At 57.6% G+C, this 23,577-nt stretch overlaps 1 long non-coding RNA gene across 1 annotated transcript; it reads right to left on the reverse strand.

Annotated features, from left to right (window-relative positions):
* Positions 1-4,523: 4,523 nt before the first annotated feature.
* On the reverse strand, positions 4,524-6,132 carry LOC138844434 (uncharacterized). The gene is made up of 2 exons (XR_011380277.1): positions 5,596-6,132; positions 4,524-4,952 (listed from the first exon to the last, which is right to left on the reverse strand). It is a non-coding gene; the product is annotated as an uncharacterized lncRNA (long non-coding RNA).
* Between the last annotated feature and the right edge of the window lie 17,445 nt (positions 6,133-23,577).

A 23,577-nucleotide genomic window follows, 5' to 3' on the forward strand; every position in this document is an offset into this window, starting at 1 on the left:
GGGAGTCGGGTGCCACTGGGGCCACTTATACCTGGCAGGTGGCCAGGGTGTGGGTCTTGAACGCAGCCGCCCACTCCCTGGCCACGTCCATGGGTTTGGAGAAACCCCTGGCCCTGCCACCTCCTGCCCTCCTCTTTGGCCCCTCCCCTACTGCCCAGCCCCCTTTCCCCAAAACTGGCCACTGGCCTCTGCAAAGCTGTGCACTCCCGGTGCGCTCGGGAGGGGAGGCGTGCCAGTGCCAAGTCCTCCACTGCCTGGGAGGGTCTGGCACTGCTCCTGGCTGCCGCTGTCTGCAGGCAGGGGAGGGTGGGGTGGAGGTGGGGCAGGGCTCGGATTCCACGGGGAGCAGGGGAAGCAGAGGCGGGGGTGGTCTCCCCTGAGCTGCAGCTCCTGCTGCCCAAGCCCGTCAGCAGTTACACAGCTGCCATCTCCAGCCTGGGTGTGGGGGGCTTGGCGGCCCCACTCCCTGCGAGACAACATTTGCCGGGAAAGACTCCACGACATCAACCACACGAGGTCTCCAGAAACAGGCTAAGGACAGACGGCAAAGGAAGGTCGTTTATGCGGGATCATTACATTGCGGTGCTAATTTGTAGTCCTGAGGTCAAAATGGATAAAAAAGGAAATCGATTTAACAAGCGGCAAGGAAGGAGGTTGGCTGGATAAGGTGAGTTGGTGCGAACGAGCTGCAGCTGACCGACTGTTCGAACTCCATAAACGGCTCTGCAGTCGCTACACCCCCAAGAGACCGGCCGGCGGGATTCACACCCAAGACCCACAGGAAATACCAGGACCCCGAAACTCGGGAGTAAAAGTGCCCACGTGTGGCCGAGTTGGTCAAGGCGATGGACTAGAAAGGCGCCCACGTTCCCGGCCGCCGCTGGCCCAAAGGATTCGCAATCCGCGCTGGCGCAGCCGCACCTGCCCCGTGTTCTCGGACATCCTGACGCTCTTTCCCGGCTGAGTTTGATTTTCCATGAAACTGAAGAGGGGAAATGTCGAAACCGGAGCCGCTAAGGAAGTGGGAGTGAAAATTGCCTCTCCGCGCTGCCGCTGACCAAGGCCTCGGGCACTGATCCCGTGACAGTGGGGACAAAATACTCGGCGGGAGGACCGCGGAGGCCCCGCCGGCACCCAGTTGCCCGTATCTGGCGTGCCAGCTGCTCCTGGCGCGTGGGTTGCCTCTGGACAGAGCCGACGCCCACCGTCATTGGCAGGTGCATCCTGGCTTACCGCCTGTTAGCACACAAACAAGACGGCCTGGGTAGCCGGAGAAATGCTTTCAGCCTGATTAGTGAACACTTTATACCAAGGGACTCAATTCCGGGCAGCCCCTCTGGGTCACTCCTGGGTGGGGCGCGGTAAACATGCTCGTCGCCGGAGCTTTTAGGGCAAAGCCGAGTTGCGGTTTCTGTTCCTCCCAGTGGGACGCGCCTGTGACAGTCCGCGCTCCAAGACGTCTACAGCCGGGGCGAGTGCTTCTTCAGACCCTTTGCTTGCTACTGTGGCAGAGGCCGGCACTCCATGACGCCCCCCAGAGGCCAGCGCGGAGAATGTCATTTGCGCAGCTGCAAACGACAGGCTGCAGAATGGGGCCTGAAAACACGCCGGCCCTGGTTGGCTGGAGAGGATTTGCATGTGTGTGTATGTGTGTGTGTGTGGGGGGGGGTGACTCACAAAATGATGACATAAAACACCATGTTTTTCCAAAAAAACAAAAAATGTATCAGCTGAAAATGCAAACAAGGGACCGGAGCGGGCCCCGGCAGGCAGGTGGCTCACTGGGGCTCCTCCGTGGCTGAGCACCGTGGGCAAGCTGCTGGCAAACACGGGTAAGAGGGGCCGATGCACAGCCACCACCCTAATGGTGACGTGGCGTCCTCAGTCGAAAACATGTGGCTGATGATGAGGTGTGTGTTTGGGATTGGGTGATGAGTGGCCTCTAGCAACTTGGCGTTCATGGTGGGTAGCAGGTGACGGGGAGTCACCCCATTAAAAGAGCTTTCTCAGGCAGAGATCCGAGTCTCTGGGCTGTGACCCAGAGCGGAAGGCGTTAGAAAGGCCACTGGTTCCTGGGAAAGCAGTAGAGGATGCGTCGCACCTGCCAAGTCCTTGGGCCCCTGCACCCATGTGGGAGATCCAGAGGAAGCTCCTGGCTCCTGGCTTCAAATTGGTGCAGCTCCGGCCATTGCGGCCAATTGGGGAGTGAACCAGTGGATGAAAGACCTCTCTCTCTCTCTCTCTCTCTGCCTCTCCTCTCTCTCTGTAACTCTGACTTTCAGATAAATAAATAAATAAATGTTAAAAAAAAAAAAAAAAAGAAAGGCCATTGCTTGTGTCGGCTTTCTTCATTTGAGAGCCTTGTTCCTGGCCCAGCATGAGATGTCCAGGAGGGAAAATATGGCTTCCACGGGTTAGGATGACCCAAGAAGGGCTCCTCCATCACCCAGGGTTGGGGTAATTCAAGGGACGACTGGCAAAGTTGTCAGCAGCGCGCAGGAAAAGTGCGGGATGGGTCAACACCCCAGAGGTAGAATCACTGAGCCACCAGGAGGCACTGCCTACGAACCCTGGAAGGGGAGCGTCGTGGGGGCAGTGACCTTTAGTGGGTGGGCACGCTCGGCGGAAGTAACCCCGCAGGGAGGGCACCAGAGGGGTAACTGCCCCGCCTCCTCGCTCCCTCCCTCCTTCCCGTCTCCCTCGTGACTGGGGCGCCCCACTGCGAGGCTGAACAGGAAGTCATGCGAAGTTGGGCTGTCCTGATCCAGCAGGCAGAGAGCAGGTGGGGGAGAGCGGTGGGCAAATAGAATCTGGCGCCATCCACGCCGGTGCTTCATCCCAGGGCAGATTCCACGGTGCCGAGACAAAGAAGGAGGGGACTGCCGTCAGCCGCAGTGTCCTCGTGGCTCACGTCCATGCAGGCTCGACGTGCCGGACAGAGTGCGCCAGCGATGGACTGAAAGACGCGCACGGCGCTGGCACAGCCCCCGCATCCCCAGCTCATCGCAGGTCCAGGACAGAGGGCTGACGCTGCCTCTCGCGCTGTCCATTTCGTGGGCCCTCCCTCTCTGCTGGCATTGTGCTCTAAAGGGGGGCATTTGGTGGGATGGCCTCAGACATTGTTCCTACGAAATCTAAGGTCTTGTGAATTCTGTTGGCACCCGGTCGCCACAGTATCTCGCTCACAGGGCCGTGAGGTGAGGTGCACTCAGCGGCACCGTGGCTGTACCGTGGCCGTACACACACAGTTCCCTCTGCTGGGTGAGAGTGCTCCGCCCCCTGCCCCCCCCCCCCCCCCGGCCAACATGGCCACCCACATCTCTGTTCAACGGCACACGAAGCTCCTCAGGGCTCTGCCTTTTTTTTTTTTTTTAAGATTTTATTTATTTATTTGAGAGGTAGAGTTATAGACAGTGAGAGAGAAAGAGAGAGAGAGAGGTCTTCCATCCATTGATTCACTCCCCAAATGGTCACAACGGCCGGAGCCAAGCTGATCTGGAGCCAGGAGCCAGGGGCCAGGAGCTTCTTCTGGGTCTCCCATGTGGGTGCAGGGGCCCAAGGACTTGGGCCATCTTGCACTGCTTTCCCAGGCCATAGCAGAGAGCTGGGTTGCAAGAGGGGCAGCTTGGGACTCGAACCAGCACCCATATGGGACGCCGGCACCGCAGGCAGAGATTAACCTACTGCGCCATAGTGCCGGCCCCAGGGCTCTGACTTTTTAAACAGTCACGCTGCTGTGCGCCACCGCTTAGCTGAGTCCCATTCAGTTGTGAGCGTTCTGCGAATTCAGGGATGATTTTCCCCTCTGAGCCTTTGGAAATGTGTTCTTAAAGCATCTCAAATTGTCAGATGTGACAAAGTCAATAGTGCATAAAAGGAAAAACAGCTGGAAGGGAACGCGCTAAGTCTGCGAAGTCAAAAGGAAGACAAAGGAACAAGGAGAGAAGGAGTCATGAAGATGCGCACGAAGGGCTGAGCCTCCACCTGCAGCGCCGCATCCCACACGGGCCCCAGTTTGTGTCCCGGCTGCTCCTCTTCCGATCCTGCTCTGCTGTGGCCTTGGAAGGCAGTGGAGGATGGCCCGAGTGCTTGGACCCCTGCACCCACATGGGAGACCCGGAAGAAGCTCCTGGCTCTTGGCTTCGGATCAGCCAAGCTCCACCCATTGCGGCCATTTGCGGAGTGAACCAGCAGATGGAAGACCTCTCTCTCTCTCTGTCTCTCCCTCTCTCTGTTACTCTGCCTCTCAAATAAATAAATCTTGAAAAAAAAAAAAAGAAAAGTACACAACTCAGTGTCAACAACAACAAAAACAGAAGAAAAAAAATCTAACCAAACCAAAAAAAATCAACAAAACCCAAAATGGGTTCTTTGGAAAGACTCCAGCAACATTGAGGAAGATAAAAGGAAAGGATTAGAAATGAGAAAAAACCATAATTACAGATAAAGTAGAGATGTAAAAGATGCTGGCTTAAGAAACAGCCATCAAAAGCTTAGTGTACTACATTTTAAAATTTAGATTAAGCAAAGAGAACAGTATAATTTTATTTAAAAAGAAAATCAGAAAAACTCACAGCCTGAATTTCCCCTAAATTATCAAATCAACCGAAACACAATCTTCTTTCACTGGGCACTGACGGTTTTATGGCAAATTCTACCCAACGTTCAATAATAAATCCTGCTAATGACATAGACACCTTCCAGAAAAGACAGTAAAGTACCTCCATCCACACAGAACATCCTGGAAGCCTGTGTCAGTCTGTTCAGTGCTTTAAGAACAGAAAAACACAGCCTGGGCGGTTGATAAGCATTGGAGATTTGCTGCCCCCAGTTCTGGAGGCCGAAGTCCAGCACGGAGCCCGGACTCAGCGTCTCTGCTTCCAAGCTGGCGCCGTGAACGGTCTCGGGATGGAGAGGTGGGCACAGAGGGCAGCGAGTCCTTCCCCAAGAGACTTTGGACCACAGCATTAAATCCATCAGGGGCTACACGCCTCCCAGGACACCCGGCCTCCCGGACACCCCGCCTCCCAGGGCACCCCGCCTCCCAGGACACCCGGCCTCCCAGACACCCCACCTCCCAGACACCCCACCTCCCGGACACCCGCCTCCCAGACACCCCACCTCCCAGGACACCCCACCTCCTGGACACCCGCCTCCCAGACACCCCACCTCCCAGACACCCCACCTCCCAGACACCCCACCTCCTGGACACCCGCCTCCCAGACACCCCACCTCCCAGGACACCCCACCTCCCGGACACCCGCCTCCCAGACACCCCACCTCCCAGACACCCCGCCTCCCAGGACACCCCGCCTCCCAGGACACCCTGCCTCCCGGACTCCCCGCCTCCCAGACTCCCCGCCTCCCAGACACCCCGCCTCCCAGGACACCCCGCCTCTGGGACACCCGCCTCCCAGACACCCCACCTCCCAGGACACCCTGCCTCCCGGACACCCCACCTCCTGGACACCCCGACTCCTGGACACCCCACTTCCCAACACTGCCGCCTCCCAGACATCCCGCCTCCGGGACACCCTGCCTCCCTGTGTGGAGAATCCCACAGGAGTCTTAAAAGAGCCACGGATCACCGCTTACCTGGAAAGGAGATGAACTGTGGTAGCTCCACAGTGAGACACTGGAAAGTCCCCACTCGCCACAGAAGAAAAGTCAAGTGGAGTTCTAAGTCAGGAGCCGAGGCGATGCCTAACGGCTGCGAGGGAGACGCTCCTACTCACACCAAGAGACATCGCTGGTCAGTCCGATAACAGTGCACCACGGGCAGTACCCTCCTGCCCACGCTGACTGGACCGTTCAAGCATAAGTAGGGCGGGGACAGTGTTGACTGGACTTTTCAGCTGTAAGCAAGGAGGAACCAGCATTGATTGGACAAGTCGAGGATGGCAGCTGGAGAACTGCCGGAAAATGAGGATAAAAGGGAGCCCTTGCTCCACTCTCCATCCTCTCGGGGATCATGGCCCGGCGTGTGTGAACCTCTGGATCTCCACACATCCGGAGCTGAAGAGGCAGCCGCTACTCTGCACGGAGCAGATGGCGGCACAAGCCGACCTGCAGAGCTGTCCCTGAGCTGTAACCCCACTGTCTGTGTGTCTGTGTGTCTGTGTGTCTCTGTGTGTGTGTGTGTGGGCCCTGTGTGTGCGAACCTCTGGATCTCCTTGCACTTGGAGCCGAAGAGCCAGCCCGCTAGCTTTTGCTACATGGCACAAGGCAACGACAGGATCAAAACTCCAGCCGAGACGCCGCCTCTCCGCCTGGCCTGGACCCCTTATCAGCTTACTGCCAGACCTGACCGCAGAGCCGGACCAGGCCTCTCAGCAGGGGACCTCTCCAACTTCTCGCCTGGCCGTCCGCCTGGGAACTTTGAGCCTACTGCCCAGAGGGACAGCCTTCCCACGACTTCCTGCCTCTGAGTGACTGATCCGAGTTCCGTCCCTGCTGGGACATTGAACTCTGGACACTCCCTGCAGGAGAAACACATTCGTGACCGTGATGCGAGCCTAGATACGTAGCAAACCAATGTTGTGCATTGAATCTTTTTTGTCCTTGTACTATTCATTGTGATAGTACTTAAGATTATTTTAATAGTGTTTGTTGTGACTTATGGTATAAGAATATTGATTTTCTGGCCAATAAGTGATATTATTAAGATTAGGTATATATATTAAGATAAGTAGTTATGTTAAGCTAAGTAATTCAATAAGTGTGTTAAGTTAGCTGTAAGTTATGATAAGTGATATTATTGATAGTGATATTAGTGATATTGATAAGTGTAAAGTAATTATGTTGTTAGGTGATTAAGCTAAGTAGCTAAGTTAAGTAGTTAAGTCACATTAAGTAGTGGTGGTAACTTTATTGCTAGGTATATTCAATAGTATAGATTGATAAGTGTATTCAGTAGTATAGATTTATAAGTGTATTCAGTAGTATAGATGGATAAGTGTATTGGTACTGGTAAGTGTATTGACCTCAGTGAGCATGCTGATGAGTAGTGTGATAAAAACCCCTGGTGTGCAAGCAATATTCGGATCAGCGCGGTGCGCCGGCCGCGGCAGCCATTGGAGGGTGAACCAACGGCAAAGGAAGACCTTTCTCTCTGTGTCTCTCTCTCACTGTCCACTCTGCCTGTCCAAAAAAAAATCTCTCATTGGAAAGACAGTCTTGTGTCCTGGTGTTCCTTTCTTCCCCGTGACTGACAAGTCGTACGTCGCACTTGCTACTGTTGAGCTGCATGACAGTAGGCGCTCGCGACACCCGGACACCCTGACTCCTGGACACCCCGACTCCCGGACACTCCACCTCCCGGTCACCCCATCTCCCAACACTGCCACTTCCCAGACACCCCAACTCCCAGACACCCTGCCTCCTGGGACACCCTGCTTCCCAGACACCCCAACTCCCAACGCTGCAGCCTCCCAGATACCCCAACTCCCAGACACCCTGCCTCCTGGGACACCCTGCTTCCCGGACACCCCAACTCCCAACGCTGCCGCCTCCCAGACACCCCACCTCCCGGATACCCTGCCTCCCGGACACTCCGCCTCCTGGGACGCCCTGCCTCCCGGCACTGCCGCCGCCGCGGGTTCCATTCAGACTGCACCAGTGCCCAGACATGGGAATTCACGCAGCAGAGAGCACAAGCTGACTGCGCACACGCAGGTGGACAGAAACTTTGGCAAATGAAGTGGGGCAGCATACAAAAAGAGACAGACAACACAAGGGCCTGTGTGAGGTTTAGCCAGGCACTCAAGGCAGGCTTAGCATTTCAGTGTGTGACTAGTATGCACCTGCATAAGAGGGTATAGGAGAAAAACGGGGTTGTCCCAGCAGATGGCGGGGGGACCACTTGATACAATCCAGGACCCATTTGTAATTTAAACCACACACGTGTACACCTCTCTCTCTCTCTCTCTCTCTCTCTCTCTCTCTCTCTCCTATCACACACACACACACAAACACTCCACACCTCTTCACGCACTAGGAATAGAAGACATCTTGAATCCGATCACCTCTGTTGCGGGGAAAAACCACAGTGAATGTCATTTTTAGTAGGAAGTGTAGCCTACAGTGCCGGTCCCTTTTGCAGGCAGGAGGCAGGCAGGAGTGGCCAATGTCATTCATGTGGTCCCCGTGGAGTGGTCAGCCCAGCATGGCCTTCCGGGGAGGGGGGCACAAAGGCAGTGTGCACCTGCCATCGCCCACACTTGACGCGGTTCGGGACGGGGGTGTGAACCTGCGTGGATACGGGCCGGGAGCACTCCTAGCAGCTCTGTGCCCAATGCCCTGCCCTCAATGGACCTGCTGTGTGGTCACAGCTTGCGATTTGAGAATTTTTTTTAAAATGTCGGCCGGCGCCGCGGCTCACTAGGCTAATCCTCCGCCTAGCGGCGCCGGCACACCGGGTTCTAGTCCCGGTCGGGGCGCCGGATTCTGTCCCGGTTGCCCCTCTTCCAGGCCAGCTCTCTGCTGTGGCCAGGGAGTGCAGTGGAGGATGGCCCAAGTGCTTGGGTCCTGCACCCCATGGGAGACCAGGAAAAGCACCTGGCTCCTGGCTCCTGCCATCGGATCAGTGCGGTGCGCCGGCCGCGGCGGCCATTGGAGGGTGAACCAACGGCAAAGGAAGACCTTTCTCTCTGTCTCTCTCTCTCACTGTCCACTCTGCCTGTCAAAAAATAAAAAAAATTAAAAAAAAATTGAAAAAAATGTCATTGACAGCATCAACAAAATCTTTAAAGTGTTTGGGAATTACTCTGACTAAAGGCGTGCAGGATCTGTGTGTATAAAATCATAAATCTTAGCTGACAGGTTAGTAAACATTGGCAACCAAAGGGAGGACAACCCAGGCTCACGAATGGGCAAAGCACTGGAGGAGAGCAGCGTGCTGCTGGCTGAGGGCCCAGCAAGGGAGCAGTGGGACAGAGTGGAGAGCCCGGATACGCCGCACCCCCCCCACCCCCGGTGCTGTCAGATGTACGGCACAGGTGGCTGCGCAGGGCAGTGCGAGAAAGGAGAAGTCAAGACTGTCGCTCGGGCAAACTGCTGGATCACACAGAGCACAGATCAGCTGGGATGAGATTCTTGACGCGAACCATTGCACAAAGCCGTGCTGCACACCTTCAGTTGCACAAAGGAAAGGCAGACTGTGAGAGGCTGATGAGCACAGGGTGCCACCTGCCCGACCCCGAGGTAGAGGATTCCTTTAATAGAACAAAAATGAGTAGACCTGATCCATCTGACTATGTTAAGCTTAAGACATGCGTTTCATCAAAAGACAAAGGGTGGGCCCCGAGCTAGAAGACACTGGCAAAGCATCATCTGACTGAGGAAAGATTAGTATCCAGAATGTATGAAGAATCACCACGAATCAGCCCGAAAAATCCAGGCAGCTACAGAAACGATGGGCAAAACCATGACACAGGAGAAAGCAAATGGACACCAAAGACACACAACGCTGGGGAACCCAGATTCAGTTCCACCTGTTTGCAAGATCGTTTGTGATTGGTGTGCACATTTGCAAGATGGGTTGTGATTGGTGTGCACATTTGCAAGATGGGTTGTGACTGGTGTGCACATTTGCAAGATGGGTTGTGACTGGTGTGCAGAGCTAGCATCCTTTAGAACCCAGCAATGCCCTCCAGGGTGCCATCTGGAGGCACAGGCAAGAGCATTCATGGCCACTCTGCAAAATGGTCACCAATGGACGTGAGCAACCCAAAGGCCAGTCCCCAGGACAGCACGGTCATGTGGGGCCCAGTGCACAGTGGTGCACAGACAGTTCTTAGAGACAATTGAAAAAAAAAAAAAAGCCAGTTACAGAAGATGCGGTTCATTTTCCTAAAGCCAACTGCTATGGACCCAAAGCAGCAAACTCAAACTTCAAGACGGAGGGAGACGCAGGTGCATAGGAGTGGTCAGTGACTGCTGCACGTACCCAGTAGTCGGGGGGGGGGGGGCCCAGCTGTTTGGTGATAACACCCTCTGGCTCACACACGCGTTGCATACATTCTTTTTGTGGGTCTCAAATAGAATGGGGGGGTGGCACCGTGGCTCACTTGGTTAATCCTCCGCTTGCGGCGCCAGCATACCATATGGGCGCCGGTCCTGTCCCGGTTGCTCCTCTTCCAGTCCAACTCTCTGCTGTGACCCGGGAGTGCAGTGGAGGATGGCCCAGGCGCTTGGGCCCTGCACCCGCATGGGAGACCAGGAGGAAGCACCTGACTCTTGGTTTCGAATCGGCACAGCGCTGGCCGTGGCAGCCATTTATGGGGTGAACCAACAGAAGGAAGACCTTTCTCTCTGTCTTTCTCTCACTGTCTAATTCTATCTGTCGAATAAATAAATAAATAATCTTTTAAAAAATACGATAGGGAAGACATCAGATAGATTAAAAGTTTAAACATCAGTTTCAGTGGAAGATTCCCAGCCTACAGTTCTCAGGACACTGGCCTCCTTATGTGTGATGTAATTTATTTATTTATTTATTTTTCTATTTGAAAGGCAGAGTTACAGAGAAGCAGAGGCAGAGAGAAAGGGCTTCCATCCACTGGTTCACTCCCCAATTGGCTGCAATAGCTGGAGCTGTGCCAATCCGAAGCCAGGAACCAGGAGCTTCTTCCAGGTCTCCCACGCAGGTGAAGGGGCCCAAGGACTTGGGCCATCTTCCACTGCTTTCCCAGGCCACAGCAGAGAGCTGGATCGGAAGTGGAGCAGCTGGGACTCAAACCAGCTCCCATATAGGATGCCGGCACTGCAGGTAGCAGCTTAACCCACTATGCCACAGCACTGGCCTGACGTAATCATTTTGGTCCATTATGCCAAGAGAGCGTCCCACTCTCTCCTGCTAAGGGTCTCTTTGCTGGGTTCAGTGTCGGGGCGGGGGAGGCGGGAGGTGGGGCTTGGAGGATGCAGAGAATTCCCCAGGGGAGTGACCTCTGGGTTTTGCAGTAACCAAGGTTTCAACAGGCAATGGATGGGTGAACATGACCTCGATTTGTTTTTCTGCTCTGCTGGCCCACGTAAGCAAACAGGCTTTTCCTGAAAGTCACAGGAGGGGGAGGCTGTGGCCTGGGGCACCTTCCTTGGGGAAAAAAGGCCAAGGGAGAAGGTCAAGGCCAGCGCTGTTGTCGGGAGGGAGCTCTCTGCCCAGGCTGAGAATTTCGGGACTTTCCGCCTCGGCACTTCTGGTTAACGTGTGATTGCTGTGCGAACAGGGGCAGCAGGTGCTTCGAGATCTGTGGTTTGGAGGCTCGTCCTTAGGGCCAATGAGGAACAGGACCTAAGGGCACAGCTGGGCAGGGGAGTGGGGGAGGGGGCGCCTCCTGCTCCAAGGAAGGGCAGGCGGCTGCCCCCGGGGTAGGGGGGTGCTGCTCTGAAGGGAAGGGAGGCAGAGGAGCCAGCCCGGGTTCTGTCTCCACCACTTCCTAGCCGATAACCCGGGGAAGAGGCGCTGTCTCTGCCTCTGTGAAAGGCGCTGGGGATAACAGTGCGTCGCTGTCTCAGAGTTTTTGTAAGAAATAAGGAAACAGACTTTGTGCCTTGCCTGGCACGCTGCACACTCAGTAAATGCAGATTTAGCCAAAAGGAGGTGATTAACGAAGTCCCCAAGCTTTGACAAGAAACGCTGAGCTGTTGGAAATGGCGGCGGTGGCACAGCAGGGCAGGGGTGTGCAGTGGGCACTGGCGGAGGCTGCAGGGGGTCACAGACGCAGGTCCTTCTGGGAACTGCAGACACCGTGGTCATGACTGTGCAGCGGATTTTCGCAAGCTGTGGGCGGCCCCTCGCAGGCTGCTTACGAGAACTCGGCAGCTTTCCCACAGGGCAGGATGGGCTTGCTCAGCAGTGGGCACTGAAATGAATGTCCAGCCAGGGGCAGCTGGGACTCTCGGGTGGTTGGGTCTGGGCCCGTGACCTTCCTGCTCGGAGCGTGGGCTCCCTGGGAGTCCTTTTGGGTGGCAGGTGCTCACATCTGGCAACTCAGGAACTGGGCACCTGGGAGCCAGTCGTGAACCTCTGCAGATGAGCGTTAGTGACAGCACGCGCATGTTCCTGTGTGCATGCATGTGTGTGCATGTGAGTGCCTGTGTGCACACACGTATGTGTCCAGGTGTGTTGGTGTGTGCATGTGCATGTGAGTGCCTTGTGTGCATGTATGTGTGTGCATGTATGATTGTATGTGCGTGTCAGTGCACACATGTGTGTATGTGTGTTGGTGTGTGTGCATGTGCATGTGAGTGCCTTGTGTGCCTATGTGTTTGTGTATGTATGTGCATGCGTGTGTATGTATGGTTGTGTGTGCATGTCACTGCATGTATGTGTGTTGGTGTGTGCGTGCATTGGTGTGTGTGCTTGTGTGTTTGTGTGTTTGTATTTGTGCATCTGTGTGCCTGTGTGTGCAAGAAGAGGGAGTGGGGCACCCGATACCAAAGCAACATGAGCTGAGTGCGTCAAAGTCGAGCACAGAAGAGCAAACCTTCCCGTACCTGACGTAGAAAGGGACCCCGAGACTGCCCCACAGTGCCGTTTCCTGTTCACGCAGTCCAACACTTCTATGCAGGGCTGGTACTATGGCACGGTAGATTAAGCCGCCATCTGCATTGCCGGCATCCTATATGGACACGAGTTCAAGTCCCGGCTGCTCCGCTCCTGATCCAGCTATGGCCTGGGAAAGCAGTAGAAGATGGCCCAAGTCCCGCCCCTGTGTGGGAGACTTGGAAGAAGCTCCTGGCTCCTGGCTTCAGCTTGGCCCTGCTCCGGCCATTGTGGCCATTTGGGGAGTGAACCAGCAGTTGGATCTCTCTGTGTCACTCCCTCTCTTTCCGTAATTCTGACTTTTAGATAAATACATACTTTAAAAAAAAAACACTTTTGCACATTTCTTGGCCTGCTGCGTTTCCTCCTCTGAACTGCTCTCCCTCTGTTTTTTCTCCAGCTGCCGTCAGGCAGGGACCCAGCTCTGGTGCAGCCCGCGTCCTGCACACCTCTGCTCTCCGTTCACCGCTTTCTCTCTGCCTTGGTAGGTGGTTTCTCCCCTCTCTGTGGGCACACGGGGGCTTTGGGACCATCTGCTTCCTGAATTCTGGAAGGGCGCCACTCAGGGGCTCTCAGAACGCTCCAGACAAAGGAGCCCAGGGAACCCCCTGGTCAGTTTGGCCACAGAAATCCAGCCCTTTTCTGGACAACCCAGCCTCTTCCCGATTCACCAGCCCAGTTCCTTATCTTCTTTGCACATAACTAACTTTCCTGCGCCCGTTATCAGGGAGACTGTGTCTCAGCTCCAAACCCATTCCTCCCTACCCCGCCCGTTTAGGAGGCTGGGCCTGGGACTCCCCAACCACAGTGGCCAGCTGGTTCCCGGTCACCCTCCACCCCTGCCCCCCAAAGGGAGCTAGAAGCAAGCTGCAAGCTGCAAGGTAGAAGGGACCGGCTCCCAGCTGCCTGTGGCTGTGGCTGCAGCCATGGCTGTGGCTCCGCCTGCGGCTGTAGTCATGACCATGACCGTGACCATGGCCGTGGCCATGGCAGGCCCAGCCCGGCTGCTTCACGCAGCAGTGATGTTTCTTCCCCGTGGCAGCAGCTGGGCTATTGCAGCGTCTCCAACACTGGCGAGCGAGGCTGACAGTACCCCCAGGACCACCACCCCACATTCCAGCACCAGCGGGACGGCATCCCCACTGCAGAGAGCCAGGTTTACCATTATGGGGTCCCTGTCTCGGTCCCTTAAGGCCTTACAATTCCAACCTCTTCCCTTTGTTCCCCCAGCCCAGGGGGGAGGTGGCTGCTTCTTGCAATTAAAGATTTGTTTATTTAACTGAGAGGCAGAGTTACCAACAGAGAGGGAGAGACAGACAGAAAGGTCTTCCACCTGCTGGTTCACTCCCCAGATGGCTGCAATGGCCAGAGCTGAGCTGATCCGAAGCCAGGAGCCAGGAGCTTCCTCCGGGTCTCTCACGTGGGTGCAGGGGCCCAGGGACTTGGGCCATCTTCCACTAAACCACAGCGCTGGCCCCGTGAACAAATCTGTATGTGAAGTTCTCTCTGGTCAAATAACTACTGTGATTCCTGCCCGTGGAGTGCACCCACACTGCCACACTCAATGATTATCAGTTCTATCTACTGTGTGGTCATGGGCAGAGATGAAGCCCTGGGTCTTCCAGGGTGAACTTTACTCCTGGAATGTTCGGTCCTCAAGGGAACAAGCCTCTGGACCCTGCTCTCTCTCCCTCTGCTCCCGTCTTCTCGAGATGCCAAGTTCAACTCTCATCCCCAGCAGAGTGATAAAGTCATCTACCGTGAGTGTACTATGTGCCGCCTATCTCCTTGTGTATTTCTACACATTTAGTCCTCAGAACACCCCGTGAGGTGGCTGCTAGTATTATACTCATCTCATAGTCAAAGACATCAGCACACAGAGAAGTTAAAAGATTTGCCCAGGCCAGCGCCACGGCTCACTAGGCTAATCCTCCACCTGCGGCGTCGGCACCCCAGGTTCTAGTCCCGGTTGGGGCGCCAGATTCTGTCCTGTTTGCTCCTCTTCTAGTCCAGCTCTCTGCTGTCGCCAGGGAAGGCAGTGGAGGATGGCTCAAGTCCTTGGGCCCTGCACCCGCATGGGAGAACAGGAGAAGCACATGGCTCCTGGCTTCAGATCGGCACAGAACGCTGGCCACAATGTGCCGGCCATAGCGGCCACTTGGTGGGTGAACCAACGGAAAAAGGAAGACCTTTATCTCTTCTCTTTCTCACTGTCTAACTCTGCCTGTCAAAAAAAAAAAAAAAAAAAAAAAAAAGATTTGCCCAAGGATTTGCCAAGGAGGTTGGGCCAGAAATCAACCCCAGGCAGCTCTCTCCAGAGGCCATGGGCTTCTCCCACTGCCTGGTGGTGGGGTGGAAAGGACTGGCTTTTTAAAATTTATTTATTTATTTGAGAGGCAGAGTTATAGACAAAGAGAGGGAGAGACAGAGAGAGAGGTCTTCCATCTGCTGGTTCACTCCCCAAATGGCCACAACAGGCGGAGTTGGGCCAATCTGAAACCAGGAGCCAGGAGCTTTTGCCAGGTCTCCCACGTGGGTGCAGAGGCCCAAGGCCTTGGGCCATCTTCCTCTGCTTTCCCAGGCCGCAGCAGAGAGCTGGATCGGAAGAGGAGCAGCCGGGACACAGACTGGAGCCCACGTGGGAAGCCGGCACCGCAGGCAGAGGCTTAACCTTCCACATCACAGTGCTGGCCCCAAAAGAAGTGGCTTCAAAGTGGAAAAAAGAGACAGAGACAGAGGGCCGGGTGAGCAGGGTGCTTCCTCCCAAGGGCTCTGTAGATGGTCATGGCCATGTTGACAGAGTTCCCCTCTCTCTCTCTCTCTGTGTGAGTGTGTGTCTCCAAGGTTCTCCCCCCAGTAAGGACATCAGCCCACCTCATGGCCTCACATTCCCTCAACTCCTCTGCAAAGACCTGTCCTCAAGCAAGGCCCCGAGCTCTGGACCTGCAGGGTGGGACTGCAACACAGGAGCTGGGGCCTGGGGGGGGGTGGGCAGAATGCGCCCCGTGGCAGGAGGGCAGAGCTGACACCAGAGAGGGGCTTTGCTAGACCATGAGCACCCAGAGGTGCAGGAAGGGCGTGGAAGGCCAAGGGCCGGACAGGGGTCTGCGGGGCGGGGAGTGGGGACGGAGGGCTCTGGGGCGAAGTCCTGGGTCCCCACCGATGTCCCAGGAGGCTTCCAGCTGCCACCGTGGTGAGCAGGGAGGTCCGTGTACAGGGCCAGGAACCGATGGCCTCTTGGGGAGCGCGTGACCAGTTCCAGCTGGGCTCCGTTGCATTCGTCATGGTTTGATGCCACGTGGGGAGTGAAGTCCTCCCCAGGGGCCCCCAGTCCTGGATGCACTGGGGGTGGGTGGGGTTCGTCCCCCTGAAATGTTGGTCCGGAGGTGTCCTCCAAGGCCGTGAAGCAGAGTTGGCGTCCCTGGGCACCCCAATTGCTCTGTGCAAGGCAAGGGCCGGGCACACGGACCCGAGTCTGTGTGAGCTCCTGCCGGTAGCAGCCCTGTCTGATGCCCCCTTGTCCGGGGGGCTCACAGCTCCCTAAGAAGGCACAATGCCGCCAGGGGTGCCGGGAAGCGTCCTGTCCCCGTGAAGGCTGCAGCAGGGGCCCCTTGACGACAGGCAGGTGGCTCCGGGAGTTTCTAGAACCCATAGGAGGTGCAGCTGCATGCTGGGCTGACAGGAGGATGCAGGGCTGGAGGTCAAGTTCCCAGGGCAGGGACCCCTCCTCTGCAGCCTCCCCGGGCCCTGTCACCTGCAGACGTCCGGCCTCTGGCTGGTTTGCCCACCTACACCCCCACCAGTCACCCGCCGCCATGAACTCCCCACTCCCTCTGACGTGCTCAAGCAGCTATCGGTTCGAAGGAATCAAATTGTGCAAGAGGGAGCGTGAGCAAGCGCACGCTAGCGATGCGGCCAAAACCACAGTGTGGGGAGACGCAGCGCTCCTGGAGGCCCCCGGCACAGAGTCAGCGCCTCGTGCACCGCGGGCGCGCCCCCCACCCGCTGCGGGGAGCAGTGGGGAGTCCCAGGATGGGGACACAGGGGCCTTGAGCCCCGGCCACCCCTCTCCTCTGCCAGCGCCCCCCACCAGGACTGAGCTATAGCCCAGCCTGCCTTCTCTGGGCCCAGTGCTCACCCCCCCCCCACTACCACACTTGCGGGCTCTCTGGCCTCCCAGGGTCACCCCCGGGCAGCGTTCTCAGGGCAGGTCCTTCTCTCCCAGTGGCTGAGCCCCCGGGCCCCTCCCCAAGCTGGCAGCTCTGCTCCACCCTCAGCCCTGACCTACGACAGCAGGGAGTCTGCAGGACCACAGCCGTCTCCCTGGTCACCTCGGGCTTTGGTTCTCCTCCCTGGGACAGGCCTGGCTTTGGACACCTCGGTCCCCCGGCCCCAGACTGCAGACTCCCTGTCCCCTTCCATGCTGTTCCGTTACCTGTCACCTGGGCTCCCCACCCGCCCCTGCTTTCCCGGGCACTGGCGTTAGCTGGGTGGCCCTGCAACTGCCTGAAGTCCCTCAGCTCCCGCCTCCTGCCCAGGGACCGTGGGAAGCAGCCCATCGCTCAGAAAGAATTTTCCAGAAGTTTCTCCCTGGAGAGCTGTCTGTCTCAGCGCTGCTCGGATGCTCAGAGCCTCCCACTTCCCTCTGGACTCAGACCTCGTGGTCGGCTCCCAGGATCCCCTTCACCTTGGTTCCGCCCTCAAAAGACAACAGGTGTTGTAGCTCTGTCCTTGGGGAGGAAGTTTTTCTTAAAAAAAAAAAAAAAGATTTATTTTATGTATTTGAAAGGCAGAATTAGAGAGAGCCAGAGAGAGAGGTCGTCCAGCCGCTGGTTCACTCCCCAAATGGTCACAACGACCAGGGCTGAGCCAGGCCAAAGCCAGGAGCCAGGAGCGTCTTCCAGGCCTCCCACTTGGGCCATCTTCCACTGTTTTCCCAGGCGCATCAGCAGAGATCTGGACCGGAAGTGGAGCAGCCAGGACTCAAACTAGTGCCCATATGGGATGCCAGCCTCACAGGTGGCGGCTTTACCCACTACACCACAGCGCCGGCCCCGGGGAGAAAAACTCTTGCATGGTTGTCTGGGTTGACATCACAGCGAGTGGCAGGAAGGCTTTGATGCACCCACCTGGCAGGGTACGACCCGGCTCCCAGCTGCAGCCCAGCCGATCAGGGGAAAGGGGGCCCTTCCCCCGGAGCGGAGCGCTCCTCCTGAGAATGCTGGCGCTGCCCGCAGGACGGGAAGAGCGCACTGCCTTTCGTTGGGAGGAGAATGACGGTCAGAGCTGCTACTTCCCAGCTTCTTTCCGGTCAGATGAGACGGCACACGAGATAACCAAAGGCACGAAAAACTTCGGATACTCAAGTCTCTTCAAGATTAGGGAAACGGAACGGACAGAATTGCAGGGGAAGTGCCAAACACATTGGACTTTTAAGAAACCGTTCCTTGGGTGGACACCGGCCAGTGGTCAGCCCACGGAACTCAGGTCTCAGTCCTCCTTCTGTTGCTAAGCGACTTAGCGTGCACTGGGAGCCCCGTGAAGAAGGCAGGTTCACCTGGATCCCGGTGCTGAGGCTGGCAAGTCCAAGTGCATGGTGCTGTTGTCGGAGGAGGCCCTCTGGCTAAAGCCACGGTAGGGGCCTCACCCTCCTGACCTCACCAGGGCGGATTTGCCTTGCAGAAACCCAGCCTCCAAATACCATTCACCCTCGACCTTGGGGATTAAGTTCCCAGCTCATGGGCTTTTTGGGGAGCCCAAGGGAAACACAGTAGCATTTCACACGCGGCTGCTGGTGGGCAGAACCGCTGGAGGCCTGGGGGCCACAGCGAAGCTCCGATGTGAGTACCACATTGCAAACAGCTAACGGGGGTCACCTGGGGGGGGGGCGGCCTGTGGCACGAGAGGAAGGAAAAGCTTCGAGGAGTTAAGAAGCTCATTTCAGGCGTCTCAGGAGGAGTTCAAGTGAAGTGGGCACATGGGACTGTGCAGAGGTCAGACCCTGCGTGGTTAAAGACGACCAAATGAGGCCCTAACCCTGGGACACCCTGAGGACCAGCACCTGCAGAGCCTAAGGTCTCTGCCGAGGCCGCCCACACCGTGCAGGGAAGCGACCCTCTTCCGAGAAAACTCACACACACAGCGGGTCGAGGCGAGGCCGCCTGTGGTTTCAGCGGGGCTGCTGGTGGCGTAACGGGTTCGCCCTTACCCAGGGATCGCATCAGAAGGCGGATTCACGTCCATGCCCGCCTGCACAGGGCCCGAGCCTTGACCTTGGCTCTTGGCACTGGCCAGAGCCGTTCCATGCAGGGCCCTGTAGGGAGCCTGGGCCCTGCCTGTTTCCACTCTGGCAGCGCGGAGTGCAGTGAGAATATCGGCAGTGGCTCCAGGGGTCACCCATCGCACAGGAATTGTGCAGAGGCCAAAGTGACAGCTTTCCTGGCAGGGAGGGGTCCCTTCGTGTCTCAGTGGCCAAACCGTCACTTGCCCCCTCCCCCCACGCCTTCCTGAGCCGGTCCCTGGCAAGGGGACGTGTGTCCTGGGCACTCACACTGACCAACTAGGCTCTCCAGTGTGGGAAGCGGACGCCCCCAGGGTGACCTCCCTGTGGCCCCCAGTGCCTGCCCCTGAACAGGGGTCTTGTGAAGCCTGGTGGGAGCGCAGCAGAGGAGCCCCCGGGTGACCTGGCACGGACAGTGCTGGGGGATTGGCATTCTTGCCCAGAAACCTGTCGGCACTTCAAGACTGGGTGCCGGGGCTGGCGCTGGGTGTAGTAGTTAAGCCTCCATCTACAACACCAGCACCCACAGGGGCGCCTGTTTGAGTCCCGGCTGCTCCACTTCCCATCCAGCTCCCTGCTAACACACCTGGGAAAGCAGTAGAAGGTGGCGCAAGTGTTTGGGCCCCAGCACCCGTGTGGGAGAACTAGATGGAGCTCCAGGCTCCTGGTTTCTGGCTGGCCCAACACCAGTCATCGCAGTCGCCTGGGGAATGAACCAGTGAATGAAAGATATCTCTCTCTTTCTCTCTCTCTCTCTCTTTCTTCCCCCTTACTCTCTGTAACTCTGCCTTTCAAATAAATAAAATAAATCTTAAAAAAAAAAAAAAAGTAGGGACTGGTGCTGTGGCACAGCAGGTAAAGCCACTGCCTGCTGTGCCGGCATCCCATTTGGGCACTGGTTCGGATCCTGGCTGCTCCACTTCTGATCCAGCTCTCTGCTGTGGCCTGGGAAAGCAGTAGAAGATGGCCCAAGGCCTTGGGCCCCTGCACCCACGTGGGAGACCAGGAAGAAGCTCCTGGCTCCTGGCTTTGGATCAGCTCGGCTCCAGACGTTGCGGTCATTTGGGGAGTGAACCAGCAGGTGGAAGACCTCCCTCCCTGTCTCTACCTCTGCCTCTTTGTAGCTCCACCTTTTGAATAAATAAATAAATCTTTTAAAAAATAAGTAAATAAAGGCAGCTGCAGACTGGCTGGGGTTTGAACACATAGGCCAGACAAGTGGGAGCTGACGGTGCATGGCCTGGGAAAGACGAGCTCTGGGCGGGCTCGGGACGAAGGCTGGTTCAGGGAGATGGGCATCTCAGGAGACGCCACTCCCCATCCTGAACGGCGCCCCCCAGAGTTGTGCAACGTGGCAGCCCTGAGAGCAAGGGAAGGGGGCTGAGGGAGCTGGGGCGGAGGCACCGGGCGGAAGCTCTGGACACGGACGAGGGCCTGGCTGGGGCCTGGCTGGGGCCTGGCCGGAGGCACGGGTGGGGAACGGTGGAAGCCGAGTGAACGGAAATTGGCAGAGGGGCCAGGGGCCGGAAGGCCGTTGTTTATGGAAAGACCGAGGCCGGGGCAGCCACGCCGGGCAGATAACGAAGCGAGGTTTTGTTGGCTGCAGTTGCTCAAGAGAGACGGCGGAAGTCCACTTAGATACCAGGAAAGTGAAGAAAAATAAGTCAGATTGCAGATAACGCGGTACCTGGCCGAAACGACTGTCAGGAAAATCGGGCGGTTTGAGATCAGCGCGGAGCAGCCGCCACGGTCATCTTTTGATGCCTTCACTGTTCCCACTCGACGCAGCCCCCGTCCCCTCCTGTCAGCGGCCGCACGCGAGGCCCCCTGCAGCCCCGTAGGGCTGGGGAGGAGGAGTAAGTGCGTGCTCCCTGCCCCCCACCGGCTGCCAGCCTCGCGAGGGAGACAGAAGGCCAGGCGGCTCTGCTAGGACGTGGCGTGTGCGGGAGGTCCTGCAGAGGGCCCGGGCGGGCAGAGGCCAGGCCAAGTCTTACCAACTTCCCTCCGGGCAGGAGGCCACACTGGGCCTCCTCCGTTCACCTCCCCGAAGTCCCCGGAGCTGGAGTGGACATGAGGAGGAAGGGGACAGAAGGCCTAGGACCCACATTTGCTCCTGAGACCCCTTACCGAGGCCGAAAGAGGTAGCAACGACCCCACCCCCGCCGCTCAGTGGCTGTGGCCTTGGAGGGCGTTGGGCCTAGTCCTCTGCACTGGCTGCTGCCCTGCTGAGGCCAGCGAGTAGATCCTGGGGACAGCGAGTCTGCAGGCAGAAGCCACCACCTCCGGGAGGCTGCCAGGATGTTACTCTTCCTCTGCCCCACAAGACACTCCTCAACCCCGAGCCCCAGCTCCAGGGGGCACCTTCCCTGTGGGTGCCCCTCTGGCCCCCGGGGGGATGTCTCTGGCCTCCATGAGTGTCCCCTCTGGGTGAGGTCTCTGGGGACACAGGGGAGAGGTGTGTGCATCTGCATCCCCCTCTCGAGACCCGAAAGCCCAGAGTGGCAGCTCCGTGCCCGTGACCTGGCCCGCAGCAGGTGCGCCGTGCCCCCTGCAGGATGCACCAATCAGAGGGCCAAACGGCGCCGTCCTCTCGGCCCACAGCAGCGGCCCTGCCCGGGGAGGTCCTCCCAGGCGCCCTGTGAGGGGGACAGCCCCTCTCCTCCCCACTCACCAGGTTGGCACCGTGTGAGGGCCTAGGCTAGACCAGGGCTGGAAAGAGCCGGACAGCAGACGTGGCGCCAGGGCTCTCACGGTCTCTATCTCCACCACTCAGCTTTGCCACCGGAGGAGCACAGAAAGAGGTGTCGCCGGCACGGACACAAGCGCTCAGGAGTAGCTGCGCTCCGCTGAAACCGCCTACGGGAGATGAAATTTGCATTTCATGTCACTTCCACGGGACCAAATACTCTTCTTCCTTTGATTTTTTTCCCTAATCATTTCAAAATTAAACAACCATTTTAGCTCATGCACCAAACAAAAACCGGCACGGGGCTATCTTTGGCCTGCAATGCGTAGCGTCCCAACACCTGCTATGGAACGAGTAAGATCGGCTTGCTAACAGGCTTATTTGGGTCTCGCCTGCTAGTCTACAGGAAGAAGAGAATTACCAGGAACACAGCCTTTGCGTACAGACGACTCTATTGGGCAGGGCTTCAGCGCGTACTTGTGGGGGACACAACCCAGCCCATTCCAGACGTGCGAGCGCAGGGCTGCCCGGCAGCCAAGGCAAGGAGGGAGGAGAGGGAGCAGCAGCCGACAGCCCCACAGCCTCCCGGTGAGGAGGAGGGTGCAGGTCCAGACGGAGACACCTGCGAAGCATCCCGTGAGGTTGGGGGACTGCACAGCATCGGGGCGCACTCCGGGCTGCCGGGATGAGAGACACAGATATACAAAGCTGTGGGCAGCAGGCACACCCCGCACCGCCATCTTGGCTCTCAATACCATTCTCCTCTAAGAGGAGCCGGAGAAATGCTGGAGTCCATGGCCGGAGTCCAACAGGAGCCCAGGGCGGGCCGTGGCGCCTGGAAGGCAGGATGGTCTTCAGAGAGCCTGGGGAGCGACAGCCACTCCTGGGAGCCATGATGAGCGCTCGTGGGCAAACCATGGGGGACGGAGCACCCACACCAACAACGGCGGCAACCGAGTGGACCCCACTCAACGAGACAGGGGCACCTGCCTGAGCATGCGCTGATTAAAAAAGCGAATGAGAGCGCGCGGAGGGAGAACAGCTCTCCTTCCCACGGAGTGTCTGCTGATGACGGCACAGTCGCTGCTTGGCGATGCCCCGGAGAGGGGCTGGCGCAGTTAAGAGCCGTCGCCGCCTTCCAGAAGGAGCAGTGGGGGTGCGATGAGGAAGTCTCCACACCTCTCCCTGCCAAACACTCACTCACTGCGGACAGAGGAGGAAGCCACTTTGCAATGGAGACGCTTGGCCAACACCAACCTAACCAAGAGCTCCAGGCGGCGCATCCATTGTCACGGGACAAATGACACCGCCACCAGACGGGACCCACCGAGAGGAACATGGCACTGCCTCTGCCGGATTCTGGCCCCAAATGTATGCCCCTGGAAGCCCCAAATCGAGGGAGGTTCTGCCCAAGGACCACCGGGCAGCCTTCCAAGAGGCCGTGGCAGGCAGAGGGTTCCCGAGGGAAGGGGCTCGGAGGGACACACCCACTGGGTGCAGGGGGCGGGGCGTGGCGGCAGACCCTCTGAAACCAGGCCTCCCCGGGGTCTCCGCAATGTTCACGAACATGCGTGTGATGGAAACACGCGCCATGGGTTTCGAAGACATCATTCTTCATTCCGTTTTTAATCAGCTTCGTGAAGCAGCCTCGGGTTACGCCCATGCCAAGGGCTTCCCGGGTTTCTCCGACTCTGGGTTGGGAGAGGACCGGCCAGCGAGGGAAGGACCCGCCCAGGGTCTCGACGTCTTTCTTTTCGGCAGGACCCTCGGGGCCACCAGGGCCACCGGGGATCCTTGCCCCCGGGAAGGGGCGTCTCCAGCTGCTTTTCGGGGTTTCTGCTCACTGTCACCACTGGGCTTCTTTTCCTTGTGAGTTCAGCTGTGAGCTGCAATTGAGAATGGCTGCATCCAGAGAAATCGCCACTTGTTCCCGGTGGGAGACCCTCCTAGAGAGCTCCCTCCCGGAGGGTACGGCAGGAACATGGGGTTGGGCGGCCCCACGCGCGTGGGAGCCCGAGGCTTGGGCTCCAGGTGGTCAGAACTGCTCATCCGCCAGCCGTTGGTGTC

Source organism: Oryctolagus cuniculus, chromosome 11, assembly GCF_964237555.1.
Source record: "Oryctolagus cuniculus chromosome 11, mOryCun1.1, whole genome shotgun sequence".
NCBI lineage: Eukaryota > Metazoa > Chordata > Mammalia > Lagomorpha > Leporidae > Oryctolagus > Oryctolagus cuniculus.